The sequence below is a fragment of the Gambusia affinis genome, linkage group LG09, assembly GCF_019740435.1.
Source record: "Gambusia affinis linkage group LG09, SWU_Gaff_1.0, whole genome shotgun sequence".
Taxonomy (NCBI): domain Eukaryota; kingdom Metazoa; phylum Chordata; class Actinopteri; order Cyprinodontiformes; family Poeciliidae; genus Gambusia; species Gambusia affinis.
The window spans coordinates 13,131,143-13,150,632 of NC_057876.1; the positions used below are offsets into that span (position 1 = coordinate 13,131,143).

At 37.9% G+C, this 19,490-nt stretch overlaps 1 long non-coding RNA gene across 2 annotated transcripts in view; it reads right to left on the reverse strand.

Annotated features, from left to right (window-relative positions):
• Positions 1-349: 349 nt before the first annotated feature.
• Positions 350-19,490, reverse strand: part of LOC122837363 — a 29,036-nt gene continuing 9,895 nt past the window's right edge. The window contains exons 3-4 of one of the 2 annotated variants that reach the window (XR_006371766.1): positions 6,134-6,254; positions 350-527 (exon numbers count right to left, since the gene is read on the reverse strand). This is a non-coding gene — a long non-coding RNA (uncharacterized LOC122837363). Of the gene's footprint in view, positions 528-5,303; positions 6,255-19,490 lie in introns of those variants that run through there. The other variant, XR_006371765.1, reaches the window with a different exon arrangement.

Consider the following 19,490-nt stretch of genomic DNA (forward strand, 5'->3'; position numbering starts at 1 on the left):
CATATATTTAATAGCCAGATTGTACCCCATCACATGCATAGATTCACTTATTGCTACTCTTCACATGCAGTCACTCATCACCACTAGACGCGGCACGTTCTATTAATGCAAAAGTAAACAAAATTTGTTGTTTTCCACATAAACTTTCATGATCAGATTGTGGACTAAAACACTGGAGGGTTAAAATTCTTTAAGTTTGTAGGGTTAATGTACCAGAAATTGTGAAAACACACTCACATCTGTGTATTTTGTGAATATTTCTCATTTCTATCTCTTAATCCATCTTTTTCTTTTACATAAACACACAAGCACGCACACGCAGTGTAAATAAATTCCTCCCCTCATTAGTGTTGGCCATTCGTTAATGTATTCAGCTGCACACCTTCAGTATTTACCAGGTTCCAGGTGTGTGGCATTCCCTTTAAAATGAAGACTCAGGAAGGAGGAGGGGAGAAGTGGTGGGTTCTTTCTGCAACAGGAAGACCACATAGAAATTTCTGCCAGGCAGCTGAAGCTCGTCGTTACAGCTTAAAAAAAAAAATAATTGTTGCTGAAAAATATTCATTAAAATTCAAACACTCTACAAATAGCAGACAGTTTAGTAGGATATTTTCCCAACATGTGGTTACGGGGACATAGAAAGTGAACTAGATATTTCTCAGTATTTGGTGACACCTCATCTTATTAAAATGTATTTTTAAAGTGGGTTGTTGGAGATTATAAATGTCTAAGCCTGCAATTAATTTATGATGTGCGACCAGCGGTTCATTATTTTAATTCAAGATAACCTAGCTGTTTTTATCTCATCTTTTTTTTTTTTTTGTCAGTGTGACACGTTTTGTTTTGCGCACAGAAATAAGTGCCTCTTATGTTACAACCTATTAAAAGCTGTTTTAATATTTCACTTACCATTTATGTCTAAACACTTATGCGCAAGCTATCAACACAAACTAATTCAAAGTTTAGCTCACAGAAAAAAAGAAAAATTATTCATACTCAGGCTGAAAATATCAGAACTGCTTGTATTTTTCTTTACAATTAAAGATGTACTTTGGGGCTGTGCATGATGTGGAGGTGGAATAGGTGCCCTATACGCAGAGGCTGCAGTCCTCAAGGCAGCAGTCTGGGGTTCGATTCCCAACCCTGATGCCTTTGCTTTGTTGTATGTCTTTCTTCCTTTGTGCATTTCCTGTCTAGTAACTAAAGGGGACTACCGCCAGAAATTTGACCATTTATTGCATAAGCTGAAAAATATGTGATGATTCAGACTTCCTGTGAATCACTGGCCAAATATGTAATTGTATAACAACTGCTCTTCACATCTGCATGACACGTAGTTCACCAAAGAGAAACGTTAACAGCAGGAGGAGAACAATGAGCTCAGAATTTCAACAGCTGATGTCCTCCAATGGGAAGGTACCAAAACATCAATCTGGAAATACTACAATCTGATTACAAAAACTTTGTGCATTCTCCAAGCAGTCAGGGGCCACTCAAGCTTTGTTATGTGCAATGAAAGATGCACGGTGTCATTAATAAAACCAAAATACCTCCCTAAAATCATCCAGCAAACAGGAACAATTTTAATGTCATGTCCTAATCCAGATTATTATCTTAAAGTTGTTCTCTGTTAGTCCAAGCTCCACAAACTATTTACTAGCCTCTTTAACTCAAAATTTAAGAAAACTTTAACAATCCTCAAGAACTGACTCTGAAGCATGTTTGTGGACATTGCATTTTAAGCAGTATAGTATTGTGTCCCGTTTTAAAATGACAGGAAAAACAACAAAATCAGAGCATGAATCTCTCTCAGCATCTAAAATATTGTTTTGGGAAAACATGGCCAACATTTATAAAGGCTGTGATCCTTATGCAGAAATGGTGTTGCTTTCTTTTTATGCTTCACATACACAGATGTATATATATATATATATATATATATATATATATATATATATATATATATATATATATATATATATATATATATATATATATATATATATATATATATATATACACACACACACACACACACACTTGTACACAATAAATACAATGCAAACACACATCTTTGGCCCCGGGGCCATTTTCTGAGGCTGGTCAAAGCGAAGGTCCCAAGGCCATTTAACTGTTTTTGGAGGGTGATCAAATTTCCAATTTTTCCTGACCTCGCTCTTCACCGCTCCCCCCGGGGCTCTGCTAAAAATGAACCGGCTTGCCACGGTAAAACAGACCCCACCCAGCGGCCAAAGAGCCGGAGGCATCCTCGCAGCAGATTTGATCTAATATATGTGGAGCCAAAAGCGCAATAAACAGCGCATCATAGAATGATTGGTTTTATGTCTGTCACCATAAAATAAGTGAGGGGGATTTAGAACCCCTAGCCACACGCTTAGCAACAGCTGGAGAGACCCTCTGTTTCTTAATTTGAGGCTTAGATGAGTGAACGTGTGAGATGAGTTTGTGGTAAATGAAGAATCTCTCGCCTGCATGTTTTGTGTGAAATAGTCTTAGTTTTTTTTAGCACCCATCTCCATCCACACTTCTGCCCCTTTTTGAAACAGCTGTTGACAAACAAATAACCCTGTAGGAGATGGTGTGAGGAGCAATCTGTAGACGGTGCTCCTGGGAGGTTTTCCTCAGAGATAAATCCATTATACCAACCAGGAAATATACTGTTTTACAGATGCCAGAGGGAAATGGCCGTCTCTTTCTGTTGTTCTTATTTCACCTTTACATTTGGGCTTTTTTGTTCTGCTGTACAAAATACACTCAATTCAACTGCTTTTTTTTCTTGAATAAAATAAAAAACAAACAGTATGCCTGCAACAAAAAATTATTTGATTTATACAAATTTATATGGAACACGTACAAATTTATAGCTCCCGTTAAGCCCACAGTCAAAGTGAGAAAAAAGACCAAAGTTGGTTGAAGATAATGAAGTTAAGATCTTGTGGAACTTCCTGATCACAGCTGCTAAGAATAAGGGGATGGCTAACCAACCAGACAATGTGGTGATGAACAGTGTGTGTGTGTTTATGTGTAAGGAGTCAGAGGCGCATGTGCAGGAATTACATTCGTGCACCAATCCAATAAACACACAAGCCGAAGGACGTGTTCAAATCCACACACAAAAAAAAAATACTCCGATTTTTACTTTACGTTTTATTTCTGAACTCTGTTAACCACTAAAAACACTTTGCTGAACTACAATTCATCTTTGCTGGAGGAATTCCATTTATTAGATTGACTATAAATAGATGTCAATACTTTGTAATTATCCATCTGCTCCATTGACATTAACCATGTATAAATATTTGACAACAATTAAAATCATTTAAAAAACACATGAAAAATATCAACCCCTTTTTAAGCTTAAGAGAAGCATACATTAATTTCAAAATTCTTGTTATGTGAGATTAATACTTTGGGGTCAAAAGGTGATTTCTCATTGCAGAAATAATCTCTTGCTGTCATCTAAGGGGATTTTTTGAGTGGACCAAAGTACAGACAACAATTCTGGATAATTATAGAGTGCACATTTAGTGAGAAATATGCACATTTCTCACTTGCTGCACTACATTTCAGCTTCAAAACCTACAAAAGTTTTGTAAGTTCTGTAACTTACAAAACTGGTGGCACTGCAGGGAAGATGGAAAATGACAATGAATTACAGAAAGAGTCAGTGGGGAACAATACAGTGAGCTAAAATATTGAGGTAAAGGTGAACAAGAGGAGCTAATCAGAGGTAAGTAAGGACAGCTGGGGAAAAGACCACACTGAGGGAAATAGGAGATTGAAAGCAGCTGGGAAAGTGAGCAAAGATAGTGGTGACCAACCCTGGAACCGCTGTCCTGTATTTTTAGATGTCTCTGTTCCACCAAAACCTGATTCAAACGATTACATGACCTCCTCTGCGTTCCATAAAATGCTGTTTAGCCTGTCAATGACCCATTCATTTATGTCAAATGTACCGCAGCACATAAACGCATATTCAGGTCAGTGGTCACCGAGGACTAAGGTTGGGAACCACTGGGCTAAGAGAAGGAGAAAGGGAGGCATGAAACCTGCAGAAAGAATCACTGATCTAGGAAAACGGATCTAAAGCATAAACTGTGTGAATAAATGCATAAGTAAACTAAACAGCCCAGATATAAGTAAATAAGCAACAAGAAAAAAAAAAACAAACTCAAACACAAGGGTTACAAGGGCTTCTTGCATATGCTGCCAATGTTAGGGGGGAAAGTAAAGATAACTATGACTTTGCAATGTTAGATTTTCTTTGAGTTTATCTTGGGTCTATCTGTATGTTAAAATGATCCATCATCTATCCCCTCTTGTCCTTGCAAAGTGGCTGGTTTCCATCTTCAGCAGTCTTTTGGCGAGAGGCAGGGAACACCTCAGACAGGTGGTCAGTTCGTCACAGGGCAACACAGAAATATACAGGACAAATAACCATGCATGCACACACACATGCGGAAGATTTGATAAGCAAGCAAATAACCTGACCTAATGGAGAAAATGTATGCGACTTGAACTCAAGATCTTCTTGTTTAAAGGCATCAACAACCATGCGGCACTGTGCTACCCACTGATGATATGAGAATCAGACAGTGCTTAAAGGAGTAGCTAATTAAAATGCAGTTGTTGTTGTTCAAATGTGCAGACGCCTCAGTTCAGTACATTGTCAACAGCTGAAGTGAACTTATTCCCAGCACTGAAGCAAACATTGGATCTCGCCGCATCATTTGTGTCACAGATGTAGCTCTCAACGCTTTTAATCAGCATTCCAAAACTTGAATACCCTCCTCTGGCTATTCCATTGCTTAGACTTCGTATTCTGCTCACTCTACCTGGAGCATATCCTCTGAATAGCATGAAATGCAGCTTCCCAGAGGGGGTATTTAGAAACTGAAACAAAAGTCAGAGCTTTTCTGTGTTCTGTAAAAACACAAAAAGGGAACAAAAAGAGCTTTCCCAGCAGCACAGAGCACCTTGGTGGTGGTGAACAATAGTTGGATTTTTCTGTGCCTGTCCTCTCTGCTGCCCAAACTTTATTCTTTCACAAGTTGATTATCTTGTTGCCACAGTGTTCCGAACACTTCTCGGTGTCTCAGCCCAGTGATCAATCAGATGAGGTTCGTTCTTTGGTTTATTGCTTTGTATTTTATGACAAACTTCAAGAAAGTTAGACACAATAAACTTTGAGTCTATATAACTTAGAAACAACTGATAATAAATAAATAATAATCAGAAAAAAGTCCAGAGATTAAAATAAATGTAATTACTGTTGGATATTCCAAGTCCATCCATTGACTATTTCCATTTAACTCCTATTAATTGACCAGTTCTATGCTGGCCACTTTTAAATTGCTGCAAAATTTTGATATAATTAGTGGCAGACATTTTTTACATTTAGGATTTTTGGAACAGGGCTGTTGACAGCAAAGTGAGTTTCAGGAATATAGGAGTCCAAACAAAGAAATGACCTTGATCTTAGTATTATTATTTAATTATTTTCTCTATTTAGCAACAACAGGTTGCACGATTTTCATCTTTCATCAAACATACAATGCTTTTAGTTGCTGCTTTTATTGAGTTAATGTAGCCCAAAGTGCTTCTCAGTCAGAAGAACATTTGAGGCCCACACTGACGCTTTCATACGACTTTGAGAACAAGTTTAGCAATAGACTTAATATAAGGTGGTTACACTAAAATGCAAGTATGCACACATGAACATCTGGTCAGAAAAACTCATTCAACCGAAGACTTGAAGCCACCCACAGTTGTCTTACTTGTCAGCTTCTTGTGTAAGTGGACAATTTGAGTGTTTCTTCTCCCTTTAATTAATATGTGCCCCTGTTATTATCATAGTCACACCCGTTGCTTACAGGAAGGAAACAGTACTTCCTGTACAATTTATAAAAAATAAAAAAAACCCGAGTATAGGTGGAGAACGCACACATCTGACCTGGACAGAGAGCTACGGTAAAGTTGCAGCCCTGAGTTTGCAGTCGTTTCACTAAAAGAAGCTTCTGAATTTTATTTGGTTTTAGCACACGCCCTCAGATTTGTTTGTCTTATTTGCATGTGTATGTGTGAAGGGTTGAGACTTGAGTTTAATAGCAACCTTGATGCTGTGCTCACAGAGGCCTCTGAAGTTGCTTCCACTCCATCAAGTCAGTGTGTGGTTGCCTGGCAACCAAGGGTCCGGCGTTCCCGAGCGGCGTTGTTTGTTCCCTGCGAGTGATCTGCCAGAGAGAGGGAAGCCGGGCAGAGGTGAGGATGAGTGTAGGAAAGACACAAATTGGTAAATGGAAGACGCAGCCTCAAGGGCCCCCCGAATCAATGCCTGAGCAAACAGGCTTGGTCTGTCTCTCTCCGCCAGACACCATCTTTCCCTCTGCTGGATGGTTCTCATCCTCTTTAATCTTATTTTTAGCTTTAAATACATAAAAGTACTCATCATTAACAAATTTTGGAACATTTTTACTTCAAAATGTTCTTTATTTCCCTTAAATTATTCAAAACCACGACTCCTCTGTCCTCAGGCTATGGACTCAACAATTCATCCGTCTCCTGCTATGCATTTCCAGCTTTATTTCCCTATTCTGTATGCAGTACATTTATTAAAAATCTTATAAATGTAGCGTAATACAATTCACACAGAAACACACATTACACAAAAATCTCATTGAACTTGGATTGAGCATATTCTTTCATATCAGCGACTTTTAATTTTTTTTTTTTTAAGTTGTGGTGACTCTGTCTTTGCTAGTGTTTTTGTGCATCACAGTCCTTTACTAAAAAGATGCCTCACAGCATTAACTAAAAGGTAGAAAGACCATTTTGGTATTATAAAACCTTGCTGATATTTATTGATCCATATTTGCCCAGTTTTTACTCTTGTTTTGTGGTTTACCTTGAACTGATCTAAAATCAGAGGAACTGGGATTTGAAACTGTGGTGAAGGGCCCTTAGAATTGTCATTACTTTTCCCCCCTTTACGGCGCCCCTGGGTGGAAAGTAAAAGAGCACATTCAACAATCTTATGAAGGTAACTACTACAAACGAGAGTTGCTAAGCTGCCAGCAGCAGATTGGTAAGGCAGCCAACAGCAGAACAGTAAACCAGTAAATATGGTCTTGTTGGACGCATCGTGCTCGATAAAAAGCATCACTCCAAAAAGGTAAACCAGTCCGGTGATGCAGTGAAACTGGTGTTTTTTTTGTCAAGATGATCTTCAAGTGAGAATGTCATGATCCATCAATCAATCTGATTCATGTACTCCTACCTAGGTCAACTTAATAAAAAAATAAACCAATTCAAAGAGGTTTCAGTAAATAGTTTTATGGTGTCAATTATGAATAACACTTTAAAAAAATAATAATAATAACTACCAACCGAGTTAAAGTTTTAGTTTGGAAAAAGATTAAATTGACTTTTTGATCAATGAAATTAACAGTAGCAAACTTCTCAGTAGTAATAAGAAACACAATTTAGGTATTAAGAAAAAGTCGTTTACCCCATCGGTTTGATAAATAAAGAAACTAAAGAAACTGTCAAATTTCAGGTGATGAAAAGCTTTTTTTGTTGAAATGTTTTCATGAATATTTTGAATGCTGCATCACCTGCAAGACAGATTTGGGGAACTTTTGGAACTGATCCATTATTATGTAAAGATTATTAAAAAACATCCTGAAAATTTTTGAAACAATATACATTATACTGCAATTTTTGACACTGCAATATATGACATTTCTTTATAGATCCAACTGACTGAACTATGTTCTTCAAGGATTTAAATATGTTTGATTTTAATAAACCTTACGTATATTGCATCTAGTCCAGGAGAACTGGCTCCACAGGCATGCAAGGGGTTATGCCAATTGCTTCATATTTTGTTGGAAGTTTTTATTAAATCTTTAATATTTATCCCCATACTGTGAGGCTAGCGCACATCATATCTGTCAAACCTTCTTGTGTGGCTTCACAAAGAAATGAAATGGCTTTAGATGAGCAATATCTCATGCAGTATGCAGTGTGAGAAATCAAGTTGGGCTCTGCTGACTTTCACAAGTCAAACCAAAAATAACTGCAGCTTTGCCAAATCATTCCACAAGTCAGGCAAATGAAACAACAATCAAAATAGATTCATTCCCAGTGAGGCGCCATATGGAAAATGTGTAGTTTTTTTTTTCGTTATAAGCTCTGTTCCAGCTGTATGACATCAGCGCATGTCTTCATGACTTCGTGAAACCTCAGATTCACCGTTGGGCATGCTGACATTTTGGTAGTCGTTATGAAAGTGTTGCACTGAACTCGGCACTCCCCCCACCTTTAGAACAGAAAGTTAATAGATCCTGACAGATCTTGTTATGCGGTTGTTGAGACAAAATCAATTTGTTAAGACTGGTTCCAGCAGAGTAAGCTTCAAAGCAAACAGTGAGTGCACACTGGAGCGTGAGCGCCTACCTGGCATTTCTGCTTCAGTTCGACTCATATTAGCTCCCAGATGTAACCAGTAGGGGTTGAGAACACGCCTACACACACACACACACACACACACACTAAGCCTCTCAAAGGACACAATGTACTCAACACTATAACCTGCTCTTTTTGTCCTTTTTACTTCTTCCCTCTTCCTTAACCTAATTATATCTGTCCTTTTCATTCCTTCTTTGCACTGCAGCACTGGCGTTTTCAATGCCACTAATGACACGGTGTGATCTCCGCAGAGTCCCAAGCCAGCGAGCTGGGGTCACATATGTTCTATATCATCTGCTGAACACTTCCATATGGAAGCTATGCCACCTATGCCAGGATGCGACACAAACAGAGAGCCCATGCAGGACGTGGGAGAGAAGCATGGCGAGGTTGACTGAGGGACTAAACAAGAAAAGAAACGCAGAGAAAGACGTGCAGACAGGGGGAAGAAAAAGGGAATGGTAACGAAATGAAGAAAGGAGAAGGAGCAGACGGGAAGATGACAGCCAATTAAAGATAAAACACGGAGAGAGGGAGTGTGATGGAGAAAGAATGAACACCAGATCTATTTTTTCCCCTCTGTCTGGCTTCGGCAAGAAGAAGTCATAAACAGGAACGTCTAAACTGAAGAGGTATACTACTGCTTGCCTCAAGCCAGTGTTTTTAGAATGTTTTCCTTTCAGTCGGATATTTAAATCACCGTGTTAAGCCAAAGTTGACATTGTCTGCCCTAAGTGTAAATGGTGGTTAACCCGTTGACTTGCACCTTTCATTTTCCCTGAAGCTACTTTAAAGATTTTTTATTTTTCAGACACTTGTTGCTCTGGTTTGTTTTAGGTTACTAGGCTGTCATTCACCCAAAGCTCTTTAAATTTACTGCCAAAGCAGTGCAGTTAAATTGAAGGCTGGGACATAAAGACTAGGCCGAGTCTTTACTACATCTTTGTTTTCTACTTTTCAGCCATTTTATCACAGATTTGCTGTATGATCCAATCTTTAACAAGCATCAGTGTCAGATAGCTTCACTTTTGACTAATTTAGAGAAAAGTTTTGGGGTTTTTTTTTCATTCAATGGTTAAAAGGTGCCCAGGATTTTGTGACTGTAAAACAAGCCAACAGCCCTCCACTACTATGCTGATAATACATGTGCCAAGATCTTTGACTTTGTTTTCCCCATTATGCCACTGTGCTTCTTGGTCAACAGCTATCCAAAAAAAAACAACATTCTTCTGAAAAGAAATAGTAGATTTTCTTCAGTCTGTCACAAATACAAAACAACACTTACACCTCTTCCAATTAAGTTTAAGTACCACTCCCGCACAGCTTTAAAGCTGCAGTACCTTATTTGTTTTTTTTACATATTTGTCACTATGTTGTGATAGAGGGTATGCTGATGTACTAATAGTGACAACTGCTATCTAACGTCATCAGTGGTCATGCCAACTAGCCTGTGTATTCATAGCAGACTCCATGTAAAAAGAGCAAGGTGGAGGGGTGAGCAACATGTAAACAACAGTGATGGACAGTGCTAAGACATTCCTCCTGGTTGCTTGAGCCTGGGTATAACTCTCCAGATAAAAGTAGCAACAGAGAGAAGGCAGAGGAGCCCCATTTTTTTCCACACATAATCTGTCACTACATAAGCTTTAACTATAGGTATTTTACAACAGCTGGGCCACATCTGGCCCTTTACAGGAGCCAGACAGACCTAGAAAGATAAACATTTTATGCTATATTACAGCACATATTACGCAACAGTCACCCATTGGAACATGATGAAATAATGACGAAGCAGTATGGGAGGGGTTTTTCACATAAATGAAGAGAAAAGTTTTTTAAGAAAGATGAGATCAAAAAAAGTATTGGAGGGATCAGATTCACTCTAATCATTAATGCACACTATATAAATGAGCAACATGTGAAACTAGCAGGATCCACAAACAGCTTTATGTTAATATTAGTCATATTTAAAAGTGACTGGTTATCAAAAGGGAAAGTTACAAAAACCTGGAATAGCAAGATAATCACTCCTGTCCTAGGATAATGACTGAAATATATTTATATCAGGTTTGTTGCTTCCATACATAAATGTGCACACCTTTAAACTAATATTCTTTTGAGCCACAATTTCTTCTTGTAATCTCAAGAATACCTAATGCGTTATAAGTGTGACACTGAGCTAATCAGGATGAACAGGAGAGACAAAGAGACAAATTGCTTGTCATGCAGATGTGTTGAAGATGTGAAAATTCCTTCCTTCCAGGTTTCAACCCATCACACAGGGGGAGAAAAAAATAAAAAATCAAAAAAATCAAGCCTTTTAACTCTGGAGCTCACACCGACATTGGATATATAGGACACAAGCGTGGTGACAGACAAAGGAGTTGGGACACATGACACCAGACAGATATACAAACACAGTTACATGTAAAACCACAGTGTGTGACTTCTGTATTGTGGTGTTTGCAGCATGACACAGAGAAAAGTCACAGTCAGAGACAGCAGTGTGCGATAGCTGTTCCTCCAGGGGTGACATATGGTTTAGAGTGCTATATGGGGGCAGAACAGCTTGTGTATACATTTGTGCATTACAGGAGGTCTGCAGTCCCTAACATTGAGAGCACAGTAACAAGATCCACCATTGAAGATGGGACAAATAAAATGACAAATACATTGTAAAGTAGCAAGGTTATTCCCATCACTTAGTTACCTATACATTTAGTTTCCAATGGGACAACTTCAGAAGGTTTGATAACCATATCAAAATGTATTTCATTTCTTTTTTAGAACGGAAGTGATTTATGTTTGTTAAAGTTACATGTTGCATCACCTGATATCCTGTGAATGCAGTGAAGCATTATTTTCATTCTTATTAAAGTGCAACAATGATCACACGTTACACAATAACACATGAAATCTTAAATAGCAATGTATCCCTGTCACAAAAATCACTATCAGAGGACTGATTCATTTGCATCTTTTAGAACAACTCTCCCCTCAGTTTGAAATGTTCCATTTCAGCTATATCTGAATTACAGAGGAATAATTCCAACGTAAACCTAAAAAGTATTTTACCCAAAGTTCAAGTCTCAAATCTTTGTCAATTGAAATTTTTTAGGTTAGAAGCTTGTCATAATGTTTGCCTGTCTTACAGGGAGTGAAAAAAGATCAATAAATTTCACTGATGAACATATTTATCTTTTGGAAACAAAGCTAATCATCATGTATAATGTTACTGATTGTTATGAGTTACTTTAAGATGATTAGCTTAGTGTCAGAGTGATAGATAGCGTTCTATCCACATTTCACATTTTGTAAAGATATGATTTACTTTTACTTATTTTTTTATTTGATCTGTCTTAAGTACTGGAACCTACAAATAATGTAATATCTTCTCTGGTGTATAATTACATAATTTCCCAAAATACATCAGATTAAACAAGCTTTTTACCTCCTTGAAATTGAGCTATTCCTACTTAAGTGCACTGAATGCTTGGTGACAAACTGTAAATGTTATGTACTTGATGCAGCTGTTCTCCATTGCATCACGTTTACATTTCTTTCTACATTTCCCTTCTTGCTTAGTTGTTTATACGTTGAGATTTAAGTCGGGCAGTCTGCTCTCCTAATCAGAGACCATATTGGAGCATGTCTGTGTTTGTGTCTGTTCTTGTATGTGGAAGCAGCCAAACATGTGATCCACACACGCAAACACAGCATGGACTGCAGATGTACAGAACTTGCAGCAGGCCAACAGACAAATACCAACATGTGTCATGTTCTTTGGATTGTACACTTTCAAATCTCACTCACTTTCAGACAAACTCAGCCTGCCTTTGAGAATCATGGCTCGTAGTGCATCAGTGGACATATAATGCTAGCAAAGTCTCATTTGAAAACATACCTGTCCTTGAATTCTCCGGTCCTTCACCATGGAAACCAGGGAAAAGCAGGGAGACAGTGTGTGAAAGTGTGTTTGTGCCTGTGTAAGAGCTGGCATGCACAAGAGAGAAAAAACATAAGAGTGTATGCAGGTAAAGGAAGTGCTTGCACCTTGCAGTCCTCACTTAATTTTTAACACCTGGCTGTTTTCATTCAATCTGAGTGAAGAGAGATTTTAAACCATGGAAAGATGTACAAGATAAATAGCGTTAAATTTTGGTTAAACAGATACAAAGAACAAATGGCTTAGCAGAGGTCAAATATTGTGATAAAAAGTTGCAGCTTTGCCAGCATTAATTATTTTCTCAAGGGACCTTAAATGAGCCATGGCAACAACTTGATAGCAAATCAAAAGATCAAGCATCTAAATGGGGAGCTCAGCCTGACCCAGTCCTCAGCAGCTAAAGCAATACAAACGATGTATTTAAAAGTGGCAGTCAGAAGTCCCAGTGAATTTTTAATGATTGCTCTGTTTGAAATTTTGAACAAGCTCTAATTGAGTCATGATTTTTTCATGGAGGCCCCCTGGAATCTTCCAGAACTGCCGATTTTTTCTCCCACATTGAGCAAACATTCGCAGCAGGGGGCGGGGGGAAATGAGGCCATGACAGGCAAAATTTCCAACAGTTTCATCCTCGCTTGCTTAAGACTTGATTCAAAAATGTAATGTTCTATCTTAATATTAATGCATATAACTTGATGAGGAAGAATCTCAGACATTGTCTTAGACATTCTGGAAAGACTGTCATTTAAAACTGGTTGGATAACTTCAGCACGTTGAACTTCACTTCAGATTTTCAGAAATTAAGAATTAAAATATTTCAAGGTTATACCACCCTGATAGAAGTCAGATATAAGGACTTAAAAAATTGTTGTTAATCTCTTGATTTCTTGTCCAATGTTGTCTGTGAAAATTTACAAAGGCAGTAATAGTTAAACCTTTGAGAGTCCCCATTATTAATTGTATGAATCATAAGCAATACAGATTAATACATCTAACCAAGTGAAAGAGTACATAACCAGCCAAACTCTGTTTCAAAATAGCATGAAAAATGTCCCAAAGTTAAGGTTTTGTGCATTTTGAATGAGATTTTTTCATTTTCTGTGTTTCCAAGTAGCAATGTTGGTTTTGTCTTAGCCCAGATAATCCACCTGTTGCTTTATCCAGCTCCATATGTGGATTTATCACAATTGCAATAGTAATCTAGTCCATTTAATTAGAAAAAAAATGAGAATAATAACTCATCCAGAAGAAAGGATAAACGTGTTTTCTTTTTATTATTATTTTTAGTCCATGTGTAAAGAGTCATCACAGAAATTGAGCATATTTATATAGTGTCTAAGTCTCTCCACACCAAAGCAAAACAAGAATGACTGAGTGCTCAGGAAAATGTAGTTACAGGGTCACAATTCATGGGATTTTGCCACACTTGGTGGCTTCTAATAAAGTGATCACCAGGTATTCAAACAGTGTCACAGTGCTGTGCGTTTGTTACCTTTAGATTTGCTGTGTTTTTTAATGTTTCTAGTTTTATAGTGAAGTTACAGCACAGCATGTTAATTCAGATCCCTCTTCACCTGAAGGACTGTCTTTACTAGAGAATGTGGACACAGTCATGATCAACTTTAGATAGGCAGACATTTTGTTCCAGAATGAAGTACTTCTTCAGGTTAAAGAACTCAGCAGATTGGATTTTCTCCTGAGATGGAACAGGACTAAAATTGCCTGGCGAGTCTTAATCACCAGTATTATTAATACAGTTTCACTGGCTCAGGATTTATATAAATGATAAATTGGCTGTACTGATCATAAATAATTTCTGCATAAAATAATAATCTACTTTAGTTTTTAAGTTCATAAGAGTTGTAAGGAATCATTGATTTGCTGTCTTCCCCATCAAATAAATATGACTTGACAAAGGAACCTATTTATTTTAGCCAGTGGCCCATATTTATCTTCCCTCCAGTCACTACAATACCCCTTTTCATAATTTGAAAAGATTGTATTTTTCTTAATTTTTAGTGGGAAATTATGCTAATTATTGTAAAGCTTTTGCAGCATTGTTACAACCATTTGTTGCTCATTATCACCTTATGGCACATCCAATGTTAGTGCACCTTTAAATGCTTGAAACCTATTATGCTTCCCTGAACAAGCTAGGTCAGGTCTGTAGGCTATACAAAACATGGTCATTACATGTAATACACACAACCATTCTCAGATATTGAGATTTCACCCGATCAGTTCTGATTGCTTGGAGCTCATTTATGAATGCGCCGATTTAGCGTTACGTCATAATTATGCAAATAAGCTGCTATTGGCAGAGCCCTCCCATCTCAGTGTTTACATTTGCACTTCAAACACCTGAAAATGGCTACAACAAGCCGATGCACGATGGTACAATCATATCTCTGATCCTGAAGCAGATTCAGAAGCAAAAGTGGAGCTTCCTGATTAACCATCAAGCCACAACCACTGAAGGATGAAACACTGCAGATCTCATGGACATTTATGTCACCATTATTTCAATGCAGATGGGGGGTTTTTTTCACACTTTTTTTAAAATATATATTTATGAGATTAGAGGAGAAGCACTTAGCTCAACACGTAAAAATAAATACATTCAGACGATATTGGTAATGTCCAACACAACACATTGCCATCATGTGTACATTTGTGACGATGATGAACAGTAGGGACAGAATTTTGCTTCAGTTGAAGTATTTAACAAATCCTGCAGTGTACTGTTGGTAGTTTAACTTCAAACAACTCTTTCTTAAACTGATTTGCCAAAACTGCAACTTTCTTTGGCAATATTGCAGGGACATTGTAAGCAAAAATAAAATTAAACCATGCAGCTCTTTTCTCCATGACTGAGAAAATGCATGGATGCAAGCTGCGTCTTAGAGCAGACAACAAAACATTATTCTTTTCCAGCAACCATTGTACAGCAGTAAAACCAGCAGAACAAATGTAGCGTTGCCTTGAAGTGAAGTGGGTGGAGGGTTAGGGTTAGTAGCTCGACTTAGGTTTACAAGAAGAAAAAACAAAATGTGGCAACAATTTAATGGTTTCTCCGGTAGTTTAGCAGACACCAGCAGAACATTTACTTATTCCCAAAAAACAGCTGGAACAGTAGATCCCCATTGGAAGTACAGAAAAATGCACAACGTGAATTTTGCATAATAGTGAACCTTTTAATAGAAACATTCTATATGAACTTAAAACAGGTTTTTGAATTGAGCCTTGCTTTAACCATCAACAATAAATCATGCGCTGCTAAAGTGAAGCTGCATCTATTGCTTCCCAGGTTCAGGTGTCCATCCCTTCCCCTCCCCATTCTGCACTTAATTTATATTACAGGTGTAAAGCAGTCTCTGCTCTGCTAAAGGTCTCCTCCAAACCCCTCAGGGCCACAGTTCTCCTTGGCTTGCAATAATTTATGAACAGCGTTGCTAGGTTTTATGAGACAGGAGTGTCAAGTTTGCGATACCTTCATCTATTCTGGACACGTACTCCGACTGTCTAAAATATAGATCAAAGATTGTGCCCAGGGTTTAGATTAAGAGAAAGGACTCAAGAAAATTTGATTTGAATTCTTTGTTTAGCCTATCCTCAACTACAAAAGGAAAAATGTGTATGGTTGTAGGGTTGTGTGAGATTTTGAAAATGCTACCTACTTTCAGAAATGAAACATCAAGCCTGCAGGGTGATCATTAGACCAGGAAAAAGCCATGGACCATCTTTCAGCGCCGTGTGAAGACAAGAAGCCTGACAGAGCTGAGATCTCTCTTCTCTGCCTCTCAATGTCACACCATATCTGCTCCATCCCTGGTGCATTTTCTTTTTGTCTCCTCTCATTTTCCTCCTCAAGTCTCCCATCGTTTTTGTCAGGCTGTTTGTCCGCACGGCTCTGTCTTTTTTTTTTGTTTGTTTTTCCCCAGCATCTACAGAACATCCAAAGAAAGCCACATGAGACAACCCGGCACAACGTATGATGCGAGCAGAGGCCACACATCATACAGCCCAGGAAGAGATTTGTTCTCTTTCAATACAGAAGGGCAACACCATTACACTGCTTAGGGCTATCCATCACCTTCCACTCTCATCCTGCGCTCAGTAACATTTCTCTTTCAACTTCTTGGAGGTCACAGAGAAAGAGGAACAGAGTGAGCCATCTGAGTGTTACCTGGTATTTACACTGGCTACTGGGATTTGCAAGGCTGAGCAGCAATATGATGGAAAAGGCTGCCATTTCTGCAGGAACAGACCAAAGGTCAAACTAATACACTGCTGTCTGAGAACAAACACTCAGGTGTCGCCAAGCACAGGTTAAAGACATGGCAGGACAGCGAGTACAGGTGCCCTCAGTGGTTGCGCAACAGGAAAAGTTAGTTCAAAGACTCCCCACTGCTTACACAACAGACATTTCAGACCTCTGTGCTGTCTGTAACTGCATTACGCCGCTTCAATGCGCCGCTGTAGGAACATGTTCATTTTTAAAAGAATCCGGTGATTGCCTTTACCTTCCAAAGAAAAGGTTTGGAGGTGTACATTTTCAGAGAGCAAGATAATTATGATGCCCTAGGGATCCTGTTAGCACCTTATATTGCAGGTGTTTTTAGTGCGAGTTGTTTTTGTGTCAGAGAATACACCAAAGTTCCAGGAATTAGTCATTTCTATAACCAATCTGGGTTTAAGTTTGAGCCACAAACTCATAATTCATAATGCAGCACTACTGATGCTCAGAAAAGAGGCTTTTTAAAATGATGTACATACACAGAGAACATGTATATCCAAGTCTGACCATCATGACAGAATACTAAGGTGCAATAGTCTTGTATCTTACAGATAACACTAAATTCCAAAGAATATAAACCATAACCAAATAAAATGTTTGACAATAAGGAGCCTGATTTATTTAGATGCATGTCAGTATATGTCAAAATAATGCAGTTTAAAGTAATTTTCTTTAGCATCATCAGTATATATTATCTTTCTGCTGGTTTAAAAAAAACTCAGTTAGGTGTTCCTGCTTTATTTCAGTGCGTCTTAATTTAATTTAAAAATGCAATATCCACTTCTAATCAGCTCTTTTTACTATCATACCATAAATTGCATGAAGTGCAAAGAATTTGCCGTCTAAAATAACCTGATTTGTAAATCGACCACAACCGTTTGTAATTTAATCTCAGTATAAATCTAGTTGTTCTGTGAAGAGCTCAGAGATTTACTAGAGAACTTTAGGGAATAAAGAGCTTCATGAAGATCAGGGAACACAGTGGACTGGTCAGGGGAAAGGTTTTGGCAGGGCTAGGTTATAAAACAATACGCCAAGCTTTGACTATGTCAAGGAACACTGTTAATAGGGCGGCACAAGTGTAAACCTAACAAAACACGACCCAAACAAACAAGAGGGACAACAAGAGCATTAATCAGAGAAGCAGTCACGAAGCCTGTGGTACTTCTGGGGAAGCTGCAGAAACCCCAAGATGTGGCTTGAGAGTCCATTGATAGGAATGTTATTAGTCGCAAGTGTCATAAATATGACCTTCATGGAAGAGAGATGAGGACAAAACTATTGCTGAAAGGAAGCCATAAGAAAGTGTGCTTGCTGTCATTTAGGGAACAGAGCAAACATGTAAAAGAAGATTAAACCAAAAACTTTTTTTTTTTTTTTTCCCCACAAACATGCAAAATACTATGTGCAACACTGAACATTAATTTGAATATATTGTTTTCTCATGCAGCATGGTAGTAGCAGAATTACAGACAGGGAAACTGAACTAAAGGCTTGGTGAAAGCTTACCTCAAAAGATATGGAGGATCAGAACTACATATATATATACATATATATATATACACACACATTTCTTTAATTATATCAGTTTTGGTCCTTCATAGTTTAGATGTATTGAAGCCATGTATAATTAATTTTGTAAAGTTTAAGCAGTAAACGTGCCAAATATGTCTAGTAACTAGCAATCATACAGAATTGATTGTTGATTAATTCTTAATTTCTATTCAACCAATCAGCTCTTTTATGTTTGTAACTCAGTTGTGATTTTTTTCCCCCTCTGAAGTAATGCGTCCTGAAAAACAAAAGTATTTGCTTGTCACATTGACTTTCAATAAAGTTTTGTCTCAGATCAGTGCATGAAGATTAATATAATCTAATTGAGTTTTAACTGCATTACAGCTTCAAATTTCTCACAAAATCCCTGATTTAGCTGTGGCCCATGAAACAAACCTCTCACATTGATGCCTAACAAATTGTGGTCGTCTTCAAAAGAACCCTTGAGCAGAGTCAAGGTTGAGCATCTGCCACGTGCCAACAGATGGAAACAGAGGAAGTATGCAGATTATTTACAGTGCATCTCAAATAAGTTTAAGGATTCAATAAAAAGAATTTCATGGCTTAGTGGGATTAATATTTATTTAAATGGTGTGTAAACAAGAACTCAGTGCTGCACAATGTGTAACATAATGGTAAAATGTAATGATCAGCAGACGTTCTGAGTTTTATAGAATTGTGCTTCCACAGACGATCCCAGAAGCAGCTGGCTAATAAATGGAAAAAAATCTGCATTGAGCAAATAAGATCAGCACCAAATCAAAACAATATCATATTCTAGAAAGATGTTGAAGGTAAGAATTACTAATCAATGCTGACATTTGTCTGGTGTCAAAGCCCTTTACCTGCTCTCATGACAATGACGCTTGCATGCAATTTCTGCCCCAACACACAAAGGGGCTTTTCCCAGAAATCTCAGGGGCTCACACACACACACACGCACACACACCAGCTGCATCATTATTTCTTGTCCTTTTAGCTCTTCTGCTCCTCTTTGTCCCACTTCAGTTCATCATCTCAGCAAACAACATTGAAATATCAACTTGGGCTCATCATAATGAAAATATTCCTTGGTTTACTATAAGTAAAACTTTTGTTTTCCACAGGAACAAAAGAAATCCCTAAGCATGCTGCAAATGATTGAACCAGTAAACACCTGTGGCAGAAATGAAGTTTTTTTTTTTTTCCACTCTGGTAAGAAGT